General features: G+C 42.4%; 1 protein-coding gene across 14 annotated transcripts in view; it reads right to left on the reverse strand.

Annotated features, from left to right (window-relative positions):
* Positions 1-5,534, reverse strand: part of CNOT1 (CCR4-NOT transcription complex subunit 1) — an 82,921-nt gene extending 77,387 nt beyond the window's left edge. For all 14 annotated transcript variants that reach the window (XM_061387386.1, XM_061387389.1, XM_061387384.1 and 11 more), the window contains exon 1: positions 5,447-5,534. The gene's annotated coding sequence lies outside the window, so the exon portion shown is untranslated. The remainder of the gene's footprint in view (positions 1-5,446) is intronic.
* Between the last annotated feature and the right edge of the window lie 5,112 nt (positions 5,535-10,646).

Below are 10,646 nucleotides of genomic sequence, written 5' to 3' on the forward strand. Positions count from 1 at the left end.
AAAAGGGAAGAGGATTATTCCTAAAATACTCATGCCATAATAGTGACTATTCATACATGGTATACATATCTCTTCATTACCTAAAGAACAAAGAGCACCAGCATAAATAATTCAAATTGTGGACACCCCCAAATTATGTATTTCCAGGCTTAGAAAGATTTAGTGTAAAACTTTCTTAGAACCCACCTGGCAAGGAATAAGGAAATATTCAAGGGTATAAGAGTCGACAGGTAATAAATTGGTTTGAAATGAAAGCTCTGCCAAGGATAAAAACAAATTGATCAAGAGCTGACTTACTTCATAACTATGTCACTTCAAATATGCCAATTTTACTCAAGGCAATGGAACCTTAATACTAACTCAAAAAACATTTAATAGCCTTGTGTGGATAGCTTCGCAATTTTATTTATTTTATGGCCACACAGCACATGGGATCTTAGTTTCCCAACCAGAGACTGAACCAGCACTTCCTGAAGTAGAAGCATAAAGTCTCAACCACTGGACCACCAGGAAAGTCTCTTCACACTTTTAATAGAATACAATCCATATATCAGCATATGCTATGCTATGCTATGTCAAGTCGCTACAGTCGTGTCCAACTCTGCGACCCCACAGACAGCAGCCCACCAGGCTCCGCCATCCCTGGGATTCTCCAGGCAAGAATACTGGAGTGGGTTGCCATTTCCTTCTCCAATGCATGAAAGAGAAAAGTGAAAGTGAAGTCATTCAGTCGTGTCCGACTTTTAGCGACCCCATGGACTGCAGCCTACCAGGCTCCTCTGTCCATGGGATTTTCCAGGCAAGAGTACTGGAGTGGGGTGCCATTGCCTTCTCCAATATATATATCAGCATACTTTAAACAACTGTTAGTGTTAGCAAAAAACAATTTATTTATAAAAATGGAAAAAGTGAAAAGATCTCAAAAAGCATGCTTACTCCAAAATCAGAAAATAATCAGTTCTTGATCTGAAACCAAATATTCAGAAGCATCTTCCCAGTAACATGTGCAAAATTACAAAGCTATGCCATATATTTAAGACTGCTAAAAAAATTAGAGAACTCTTCTTAGAGCTATACCTTAAAACTCTAACCACACCAAGAGAAAACTTACTCAAATATCTGTCACAATTCAATTTACAGTGAAGAACATTTAAAAATTTATGTAAAAAAAAAATTTTTTTAAAGCCGCTCATCCTTTGAAGGCCTCAAAAGAAATGCAAGTTTATTACACTTAAGTTCAATAATGCCTACTTTCAATAACTGTAAGAGAAAAGACTATCTTTCTGTCATACTTGAGTTTTATATTTTTCACACTGAAGAGATGAAAAACTCAAATCTTGTATCTTGTCCTCCAAAAATTAGTGGTTGATCATAGATTATCCTCACCTTTTTGATGAACGATCAAAGTCTTCCTTGTACTTTAGCAGTATGGCAAGACAGAACCAACAGTAGGCTAGAGTAGGAAAACCTGGTCTAACACTAATCTAAGGAAGTCACTTCAATTTCCTGGGCTTCAATTTTCTAAACATACCATTAATTCTGTATGACTAGATTTCAAAGTTTAACTTTCCAAAAGATGTCAACTGAATTGTAAGTATATATAGCTTGAAGAGAAACAGCCTGTGCCCTCAAAGAACAAAAACCAGGGTGTATGGTTTTCCAAGAACGCCGTGTTCCGTGTTCTATAAATCTACCCAAGTGTAACAAATGGAAGCATTATTCAATTACAACTCAGGACAACTGTATGTGTTTGGAGAATGAGAGACTCCTTACCTACTACAAAGTAGGATAGAAAACTTACAAATCAATATATGGTACAGGTAAGTGAAACTAGCCAAGAGGAAGAAGAAATTAATTTGCTTAGGGAAATCAGGGAAAAGATTATAGACGGTACATGTGAATACAAATTGGAATGGTAATATTTTGTTAACTACAGATGATGACACTCCAGACAATAGGGGCACCACTCTGCAACAATCTTTTAACTACACCATATTAGTAACATGTTGCTATGAGTACAGAGGGATCAATACTTACACAGTGATAGGTCAAGGTACTGAAAAACTTGAGTACAGAATGCCTAGATTCAAACCAATGACTTGGTAGACAATTTGTCATTAATATAAAGAACTAACTGTATTCCTGGAATCATTTACATTTTCATGTATTATTTATGTAATAAAGAAATCCAATAAAAGATACTGGAGATCAGTTAGAAAGATAATGAAAAAATGACAGGGTCTGAAACAAAGAAGGAACGACTCTGATTATGAGTTCACAAAAAAATTAACAGTAACGCTGCATTTCAAACCTAAGAGCTCTAAATCCAAGGTGACAAACTTTCAAACTAATTATCTAAAAGGGGAAGTGTTGAGCTCTTAATATGAAGCTTAAGAGCAATAAAATGATATCTTTCAAAATAATGCTTTCACTTTACATTTCATATAATTAGTCCACCACCACAAAACAAAAACAAAAAAACCCACAAGAACAAAACCTACACCTCCACCGCAGACACTTCAACATATCATTCAACATTCTAATTTAGCCTAGAGGCAGAAATGCATTTTTTTTTTCCCAGAAATGCATTTCTCAAACCTATACTCCATACTCCCAAAGGCTGTATTTCCTTCAAATCTCAACACAGGATTTCAAATTAAGTCTACATATCTACTGACTTCTCAAATGAGTTTTTCAATGAATAATTTTATTCGCTTTGCTACATTCTTGCAAATACATGAATGAAAAGTACCTTAAAATTAACTATTGTGTACATAAAGGATGCAAAGGTTTTGAGCCCATTTTAGCTTTGAAATATGCTTCTTAAAAATTGTAAGCAAATAGGAAAGGAACTGCAGGATCTTTCTTTATATAAGGTCTTAAAATAAGACTCAGTAGGATGCCATTTTGAAACTTCCCAGCAGGAAGTTCAGTTTGGACAGAGGGCCAGTTAAATGCTTTGACCAATATTTTTTAAATGACTTACAAGTTAGTTTTGCTCTCTTACCAAAAAAAAAAAAAAATACCAAGTTTATGACTGGTACTGCTGCTGCTGCTGCTAAGTCGCTTCAGTCGTGTCCGACCCTGTGTGACCCCAGAGACGGCAGCCCAGCAGGCTCCCCCATCCCTGGGATTCTCTGGGGAAGAACACTGGAGTGGGTTGCCATTTCCTTCTACAATACATGAAAGTGAAAAGTGAAAGTGAAGCCGCTCAGTTGTGTCAGACTCTTAGCGACCCCATAGACTGCAGTCCACCAGGCTCCTCCGTCCATGGGATTCTCCAGGCAAGAGTGGGGTGCCATTGCCTTCTCTAAATTTTGTTAGTTCAAGAATCATAAACATCTTGCCAAAAATAAGTATCTTGAAACATCTGGGCATCCAATTTACTGTAGACAAATTCTCTTCCATAGTATTGAGTAACAAAGATTTGTTACATGGTAGAATGAAATAAAGATTCAAGTTCATAAATTCATAAACTTAAGTTGGTTAAAAAGAAACTTCTCATAACTAGATCAGGATCTAACCAAAAACATACTTGGAAAAAGCAACACTCAAGGATAATTTGCTATTAGTCTTTAAGCATGTTGTCAAGAAATAAGCATTTCCTCTTCTGTCCTCCGAGTTTTTTTTTTTTTTTTAATGACTTAACCCAAAGTTAGGAGATTACAGTACTTAGCAGACAAGATCCATATTAAAGAGACCAGTACTTAAAACCCCAGCAGAAATCTAAGAGACTATATTTCTCTCTGGCTAAGCCAGAGATCCATTTGAGTTAGGAACCAAAAGCATTTCATTTCTGTTCCACAATAATGCCAGAAAAGGGTGCCTTAAAACTGCTAAAATTACAATCTTAGGCAAGAAAGGGTAAGACGTTGTTATTGATGGTCAAATTTCTGCCTTGTTTCCACGGAAGGAATTGGGACCCTTCACTTGTTGAAAAGGGACCAACTCTCCAAACAAGTTTTATTAGCATGCTACCATTTCAAAGCACAACTAGATGCCTACGTTATGCATCATTGGCTCATTTTCTTCTTAGACAAGGTAACAATTTGGAATGTCCTAAAACAGGATAATTTAAACTGTTACCATATATCTTATTGAGAGCTAAAATACTACACTGCCAAATCTCTGGAAGGATAGACATGACAACCTGAGGATATTAAACCCAAATACTTCTACACAAACAAGTTTGTTCTTAATCTGTTTGACCTACTTCCTGATTTTGTATTTGTCCAATCATTTTTCCATCCGTGTATCCCTACTATCAAACGGACTGTTGCGAGGCAAACACTCAGAATTTTCTCCGCCAAAAGTAATCAACTATACTCACTCAATTATTAACTGTTAAACTCCCCAAGGCAATTGAGTTACAGAGAAATAAAAAGGGAGACTAAGAGTTAATACTTTCAGGAAATAAATGCTTTTAAGAGTCCTAAAATATGTGATGTCTGAGTGACTTCAAAGGGAAAAGCTTTCTGCTCAAAGTTTATTTTAAACACATCTCCAAACCCACAGACATCAAGCATTAAAGTTTAATCCTAGGAAGGGTACTCATCTGTGGGAACCCAGTTGGGTGAAATCTGCAGAGGGGGTGGGACTGAAAAAGAATATTTGTGCTTTTGGCCTTATGTAACCCCCCTGGAGACCCATAGTATCTCTCACTGAGGCCTCCCAAATGCTCAGCTCACTAGGAGGGCACTTCTCCTGGGCGAGTAGCACCGCTACTACAGGACAGACACTGAGCCAGGTGGGTGGGGGCCGACTTTGGAGACTGACTGAGCGCCCGGGCGCGCGAGTGGAACAAAACCTGTGGCAAGAAGTAATGAGGAAGTGCTCGCTCCCGCCCGCCCCTCCCACCGGCGGACACCCGAAACACTCGGGGTTTGACAACGTGCTGGGGGGCGGGGGAAGGGGACAGGCAGCTCCAGGTCCACCGAGAGGAACCCGGAGTCGGCAACTACTCCGAACACAGGCACCTCGCCCCCCACCCCACTCCCCCCACCCCCCGCCCTGGAGCTAGGCCTCCGAGGCCGAAGCCCGCAGCACCCATCCGGCAGTTGAGGAGCTCGTGGAGTCTGCAAAGGGTGCAGTCCGCGCGAAGCGAGGCCCCAGCCGCCCCAAGTGCCGCCAACGCCGCCCTCAGAGCCGCCAGGCCCGGGCAAGGGGGGGCCAATCCCGGGTCTCATTCCGCGCCCTGCCCTCGGTTTCGTAGAGCTTTCACCAAGCCCTCTTCTCTTCAGGAGCCTAAGACTCCGCGGGCCGAGGGGAAAGAGTCCGCCCTCTCTCGCCTCGCCACTTCTCCGTCCCGACTGCCCCTCACACCTCGGAGCCCCGGGAAACGCTCCCAGTGGCCCCGGGACCATCCCCGTTCCTTCCCGCACCGGCACCCGCGTTCCGTAGCTGACACCGCCCGCCGGCCTCGGCACCCGACCCCAGCCCACCACACCTCAAGCGGCTCCGGCGGCGCTGGACACAGGAAACTCCTGGGTCCCCGACTCCGGCTTTCCTAGACCCCCTCTTCGGTTAACTCCGCTTGTTTCTCTACAAAATGGCGCCGGAGGTCGCGCGCTCACGTCGCGGCCTTTCCCCTCCCCGTTCTCATTTCATCATTTGCTGCCCGCCCGAGGAGGGATGGACCCAGCACCAGCCAATGATCGCACCCCCCCTGTGGCTCCCGCCCAATCACCGACAGGTGCCCGCGGATTTAAACCAATCACACACTATCACTTGCAGAAGTCAAGGAAGAAACCAGGCTCCTGCTAGCAACTACCAATCCAGACTCCTACTTCGCGGGCTTTGGCCAATTGCCGTTCACCAGTCCCCAGGGACCGGAGTCGGCGCTCTCGCGCCTGCGCTCGAGGCGAGGGCCAATGGGGAGAAGCAGATAACTTCGATTTGGGGCTTCACGGACTTCCCACCTGCCCTCGAGGTCCTCGATCAATTGGGGTCTGGTAAAGCCTCTGAGAAACAATAAATAAAGGAGGGGGCCCTTAAGCCCTCTCCACCTTGTGAGGTAACTACTCTGAGTTAGAGTGAAAAACAGCCTTCCAGTACTCTCCTTCCTCTTTCGAAGTGTCAAGCGTCCGGTAGACCACGGGGATTCCCAATCTTAAACATTCCCGTCCTCCCCCGCGTCTCTTTGGCGGGGAACGCCGGTTACGAGAAAGCTACAAGCAAGCCAGGCTCTAACTAGAGCTCTGGCGCTTTGCATCCTGGGATGTGTAGTCCTCCCCCTCAGCCCATTCCTGTCGCAAAAGTAGTGCGAGTTCCTTCCTCATTTACGGCGCCCCAGGAAGAGCAATGCATTCTGGAGAACGTAGTCCCGTTTGGTACTCTCATGCTCCCGTCAGGAGAACTTTCCCGTCTAGTTCTGCTTCTGGAAGAAGGCACTCCTTACGAAGAAATAGGAAACTCTTGGGTTCTTTGTTTGGCTTAGTCCCTGTTAGTGGTAGCAGAAGGAATACTTATGCCCTTTGCTGTCAGGAGAAAAAAATATAGAAACATCTTTTTTAACATTTTGTGGTTAAAAAAAAAAGATTTTGTGGTCACCTGTATCCAGCTCAGGGGTGGGAGAAGTAAGAAGAAAGTGTTGACTGGTGGCTTTTTTACTTTTTGAAAACATGTATCGTTGTCATCCACGTCTTGGGGCTACGCGGAGTTGTCTCCTAGCCATCTCTCCTACTATCTTTTGTGTCTAAAAATAGTTAAAAAAAAAAAAAAAGTTGTGGTAAGGCCTGTGGCCTTCTGAGATGTCCCACACTCTGTGGAGTATGTTTCTAAGTCCATATCTTACCTTAAAAAAAAAAAAGTGGTAAAAACGCTGAACAAAATTTACGTTTTTATGTGTATTGCATGTTGTTGTTCAGTATTGCATAGTAGTGTTAAAATTTTATGCATATTGCTGTGCAGTGGATCTCTAGAAGTTTTTCATCTTGCAAAACTGAAGCTGTGTACCGGTCAAACAACTCCTCATCTCCTCCCTCCAGTCCTTGACAGCCACCCTTCTGTTTTCTAAGAGTTTGACTACTTTAGATACCTCTTTTAGGTGGACTCATGCAGAATTTGTCTTTTTGTGACTGACTGATTTCTCTAACCTCCTAAAAACACTTTTTGACACCTGCCTTGGTTGGACGCCAACTCTTGCAGCAAACTTTTAACGAGTATCTGGTGGTTTCAAATACCTGTAGGATACCCAAGGACCCCATGTACAATAAGCACAAGGGTTGCTTCAGTCTTGTTCATAGCTGTATTCCAGCACCTAGCACAGTGCCTGGCACTTGATAGACACGTGAGCAAATAAATGTTGAAAAATCATGCAACGGAGAATTGGATTTAAAACATTATAATGTTAGTGATAGAAGACTCCTTAAACAGACCAGTGAGCGAGTGAAGTCGCTCAGTCGTGTCCGACTCTTTGCAACCCCATGGACTGCAGCCCACCAGGTTCCTCCATCCATGGAATTTTCTAGGCAAGAGTACTGGAGTGGGTTGCCATTTCCTTCTCCAGGGGATCTTCCCAACCCAGGGGTCAAACCCGGGTCTCCCGCATTGTGGGCAGACGCTTTACTGTCTGAGCCACCAGGGAATCAAGGATTAGAATATAAGTCCTTCCTATACCTTGTTGCTGTATAAAATTGCTGGAACCTCAATGGATAGCAGAATTTTAGGCAGAGTTATCAAAACTGAAAATGCATAGACCCATTGATCCAGTATCTAATAATTTATTCCACAGGTGAATATTGAAAATTTGTACAGAGATGGATGTTTAAAGATATTAATTGATGGGGTTAATGAGGTCCTAAAAGGTTAGACACAATAGAAAAGAAGACAAATAAGAGTATGGAATACCACAAAGCTTTTTAAAACTATAAGTCTGTAGGTACTAATATGGAATGATTCAAAGATTTATTGTTAATCGTTAGGTGCAGAATTAGAAAAACAAAACCAAAAATGGATAGCATAATCAGTGTGTTACCATTTGTGTAGGAGAAGTGAGCTATATTTGTATTTACGTATAAATAAATGTATAAAAAGATTTGAAAATATATGCCATTTCCCCCAGCCGACATCAGTGGTTATCCCTGGGTAGGGAGTGGAATGAGGAAGAGTAAAGGGAGCTTTTGCTTTTTGTTTTGTTTTCAGTCAGTCAGTCATTTCCGTGGCTCAGTCCTGTCTGACTCTTTGCAACCCTATGGACTATAGCATGCCAGGCTTTCCTGTTCCTCACCAACTCCCAGAGCCTACTCAAACTCATGTCCATCGCGTCGGTGATGCCATCCAACCATCTCATCCTCTGTCGTCCCCTTCTTCACCCACCTTCAATTTTTCCCAGCATCGGGGTCTCTCCCAATGAGTCGGTTCTCTGCATCAGATGGCCAAAGTATTGGAGTTTCGCTTGAAAATCAGTCTTTGCAATGAATATTCAGGACTGATGTTCTTTAGGATTGACTGGTTGGATCTCCTTACAGTCCAAGGGACTCTCAAGAGTCTTTTCCAACACCACAGTTCAAAAGCATCAATTCTTCAGCACTCAGCTTTCTTTATAGTCCAACTCTCATATCCATACACGACTACTGGAAAAACCATAGCTTTGACAAGATTGACTTTTGTTTTGTTTTATTACCATACTATTCGAACTTTTGAAAAGAGGATGTATTCATGTTTCATTTGTATAATTTAAAATATTTTTTTAAAAAGATACCTGTAGAGGTCAGCTATCTAAGATCAATACTGTAATTCTACAACTAGAATTGTAGTTGGTCTTAGACATAAATCTCCTAAAGTAAAGTAAGTTGAATGAAATAAAGCTAAGTTACCTTTCCCCACTTCAGCTTATCTTTACCCTAAGGCTGCTCTGGGAGACCCTTCTGTCCACTCCCAACCCCTCCCTCCCGCCCCCAAACTCACAGCCCCAATTACACCAACACTACTCCTAGGAGTTGACTTGCTTTGGGGACTTAGCCTAGTACCTGCAAGGACTCCCACAATAAATAGCTTGGAAATCAAAGGTCTTCAACTGTGTGTTATCATGAATTCTGGGTGGCTTCTATACTCACTAGAAAGGAGAGAGATGCATAGAATGTTTTCCAATTGGAAGGGTTAGTGGAGATCACCTGGTGTACTTTTTTCATTTTATTGAAAGACATAGTTGGAAGTCATGCCCAGACAAAGTAGTTTACTAGAGACCTTCACAAAGAATTGAATCAACTTGTAACTCAGCAATTATGTGTTCTGGGGTTCAAACATATTTAGAAACACGATATTTTTACCAGATGTTAATTACTCACCTGGCCTCTTTGCTCAGCCTTCTTCCAGTCCTTCACCCCCCAATTAATTGTGCATCCCAGACTCTGGAAGAACTATACAAACTCTTTTAATTGTTTCTTAAAATAGCCTAGAGAGGAATATGTAAGTGCTAGGAAACAAAAGCCTTATTGAATTGGCTTGGGGTGGAGGCAAAAATACTTAGAAGACAAAGGACTTTGAGACTTTGAGGTCTGCAGAAAACTGTGTTATAAAAATGTTTGGAGGTGCTTAAAGTAATGCTCAAAATTCTCCAAGCCAGGCTTCAGCAATACGTGAACCGTGAACTTTCTGATGTTCAAGCTGGTTTTAGGAAAGGCAGAGGAACCAGAGATTAAATTGCCAACATCTGCTGGATCATGGAAAAAGCAAGAGAGTTCCAGAAAAACATCTATTTCTGCTTTATTGACTATGCCAAAGCCTTTGACTGTGTGGATCACAGTAAACTGGAAAATTCTTCAAGAGATGGGAATACCAGACCACCTGACCTGCCTCTTGAGAAACGTGTATGCAGGTCAGGAAGCAACAGTTAGAACTGGACATGGAACAACAGACTGGTTCCAAATAGGAAAAGGAGTACCTCAAGGCTGTATATTGTCACCCTGCTTATTTAACTTCTATGTAGAGTACATCATGAGAAATGCTGGATGGAAGAAGCACAAGCTGGAATCAAGATTGCCGGGAGAAATATCAATAACCTCAGATATGCAGATGACACCATATGGCAGAAAGTGAAGAGGAACTCAGAAGCCTCTTGATGAAAGTGAAAGAGGAGAGTGAAAAAGTTGGCTTAAAACTCAACATTCAGAAAATGAAGATCATGACATCTGGTCCCATCACTTTAGGGGAAATAGATGGGGAAACAGTGGAAACAGTGTCAGACTTCATTTTGGGGGCTCCAAAATCACTGCAGATGGTGATTGCAGCCATGAAATTAAAGACGCTTACTCCTTGGAAGAAAAGTTATGACCAACCTAGATAGCATATTCAAAAGCAGAGACATTACTTTGCCAGGAAAGGTCTGTCTAGTCAAGGCTGTGGTTTTTCCAGTGGTCATGTATGGATGTGAGAGTTGGACTGTGAAGAAAGCTGAGTGCCGAAGAATTGATGCTTTTGAACTGTGGTGTTGGAGAAGACTCTTGAGAGTCCCTTGGACTGCAAAGAGATCCAACCAGTCCATTCTAAAGGAGATCAGCCCTGCGTGTTCTTTGGAAGGACTGATGCTAAAGCTGAAAATCCAGTACTTTGGCCACCTCATGCGAAGAGTTGACTCATTGGAAAAGGCTCTGATGCTGGGAGGGATTGGGGGCAGGAGGAGAAGGGGACGACAGAGGATGAGATAG

This window comes from Bos javanicus, chromosome 18 (assembly GCF_032452875.1).
Source record: "Bos javanicus breed banteng chromosome 18, ARS-OSU_banteng_1.0, whole genome shotgun sequence".
NCBI classification, from domain to species: domain Eukaryota; kingdom Metazoa; phylum Chordata; class Mammalia; order Artiodactyla; family Bovidae; genus Bos; species Bos javanicus.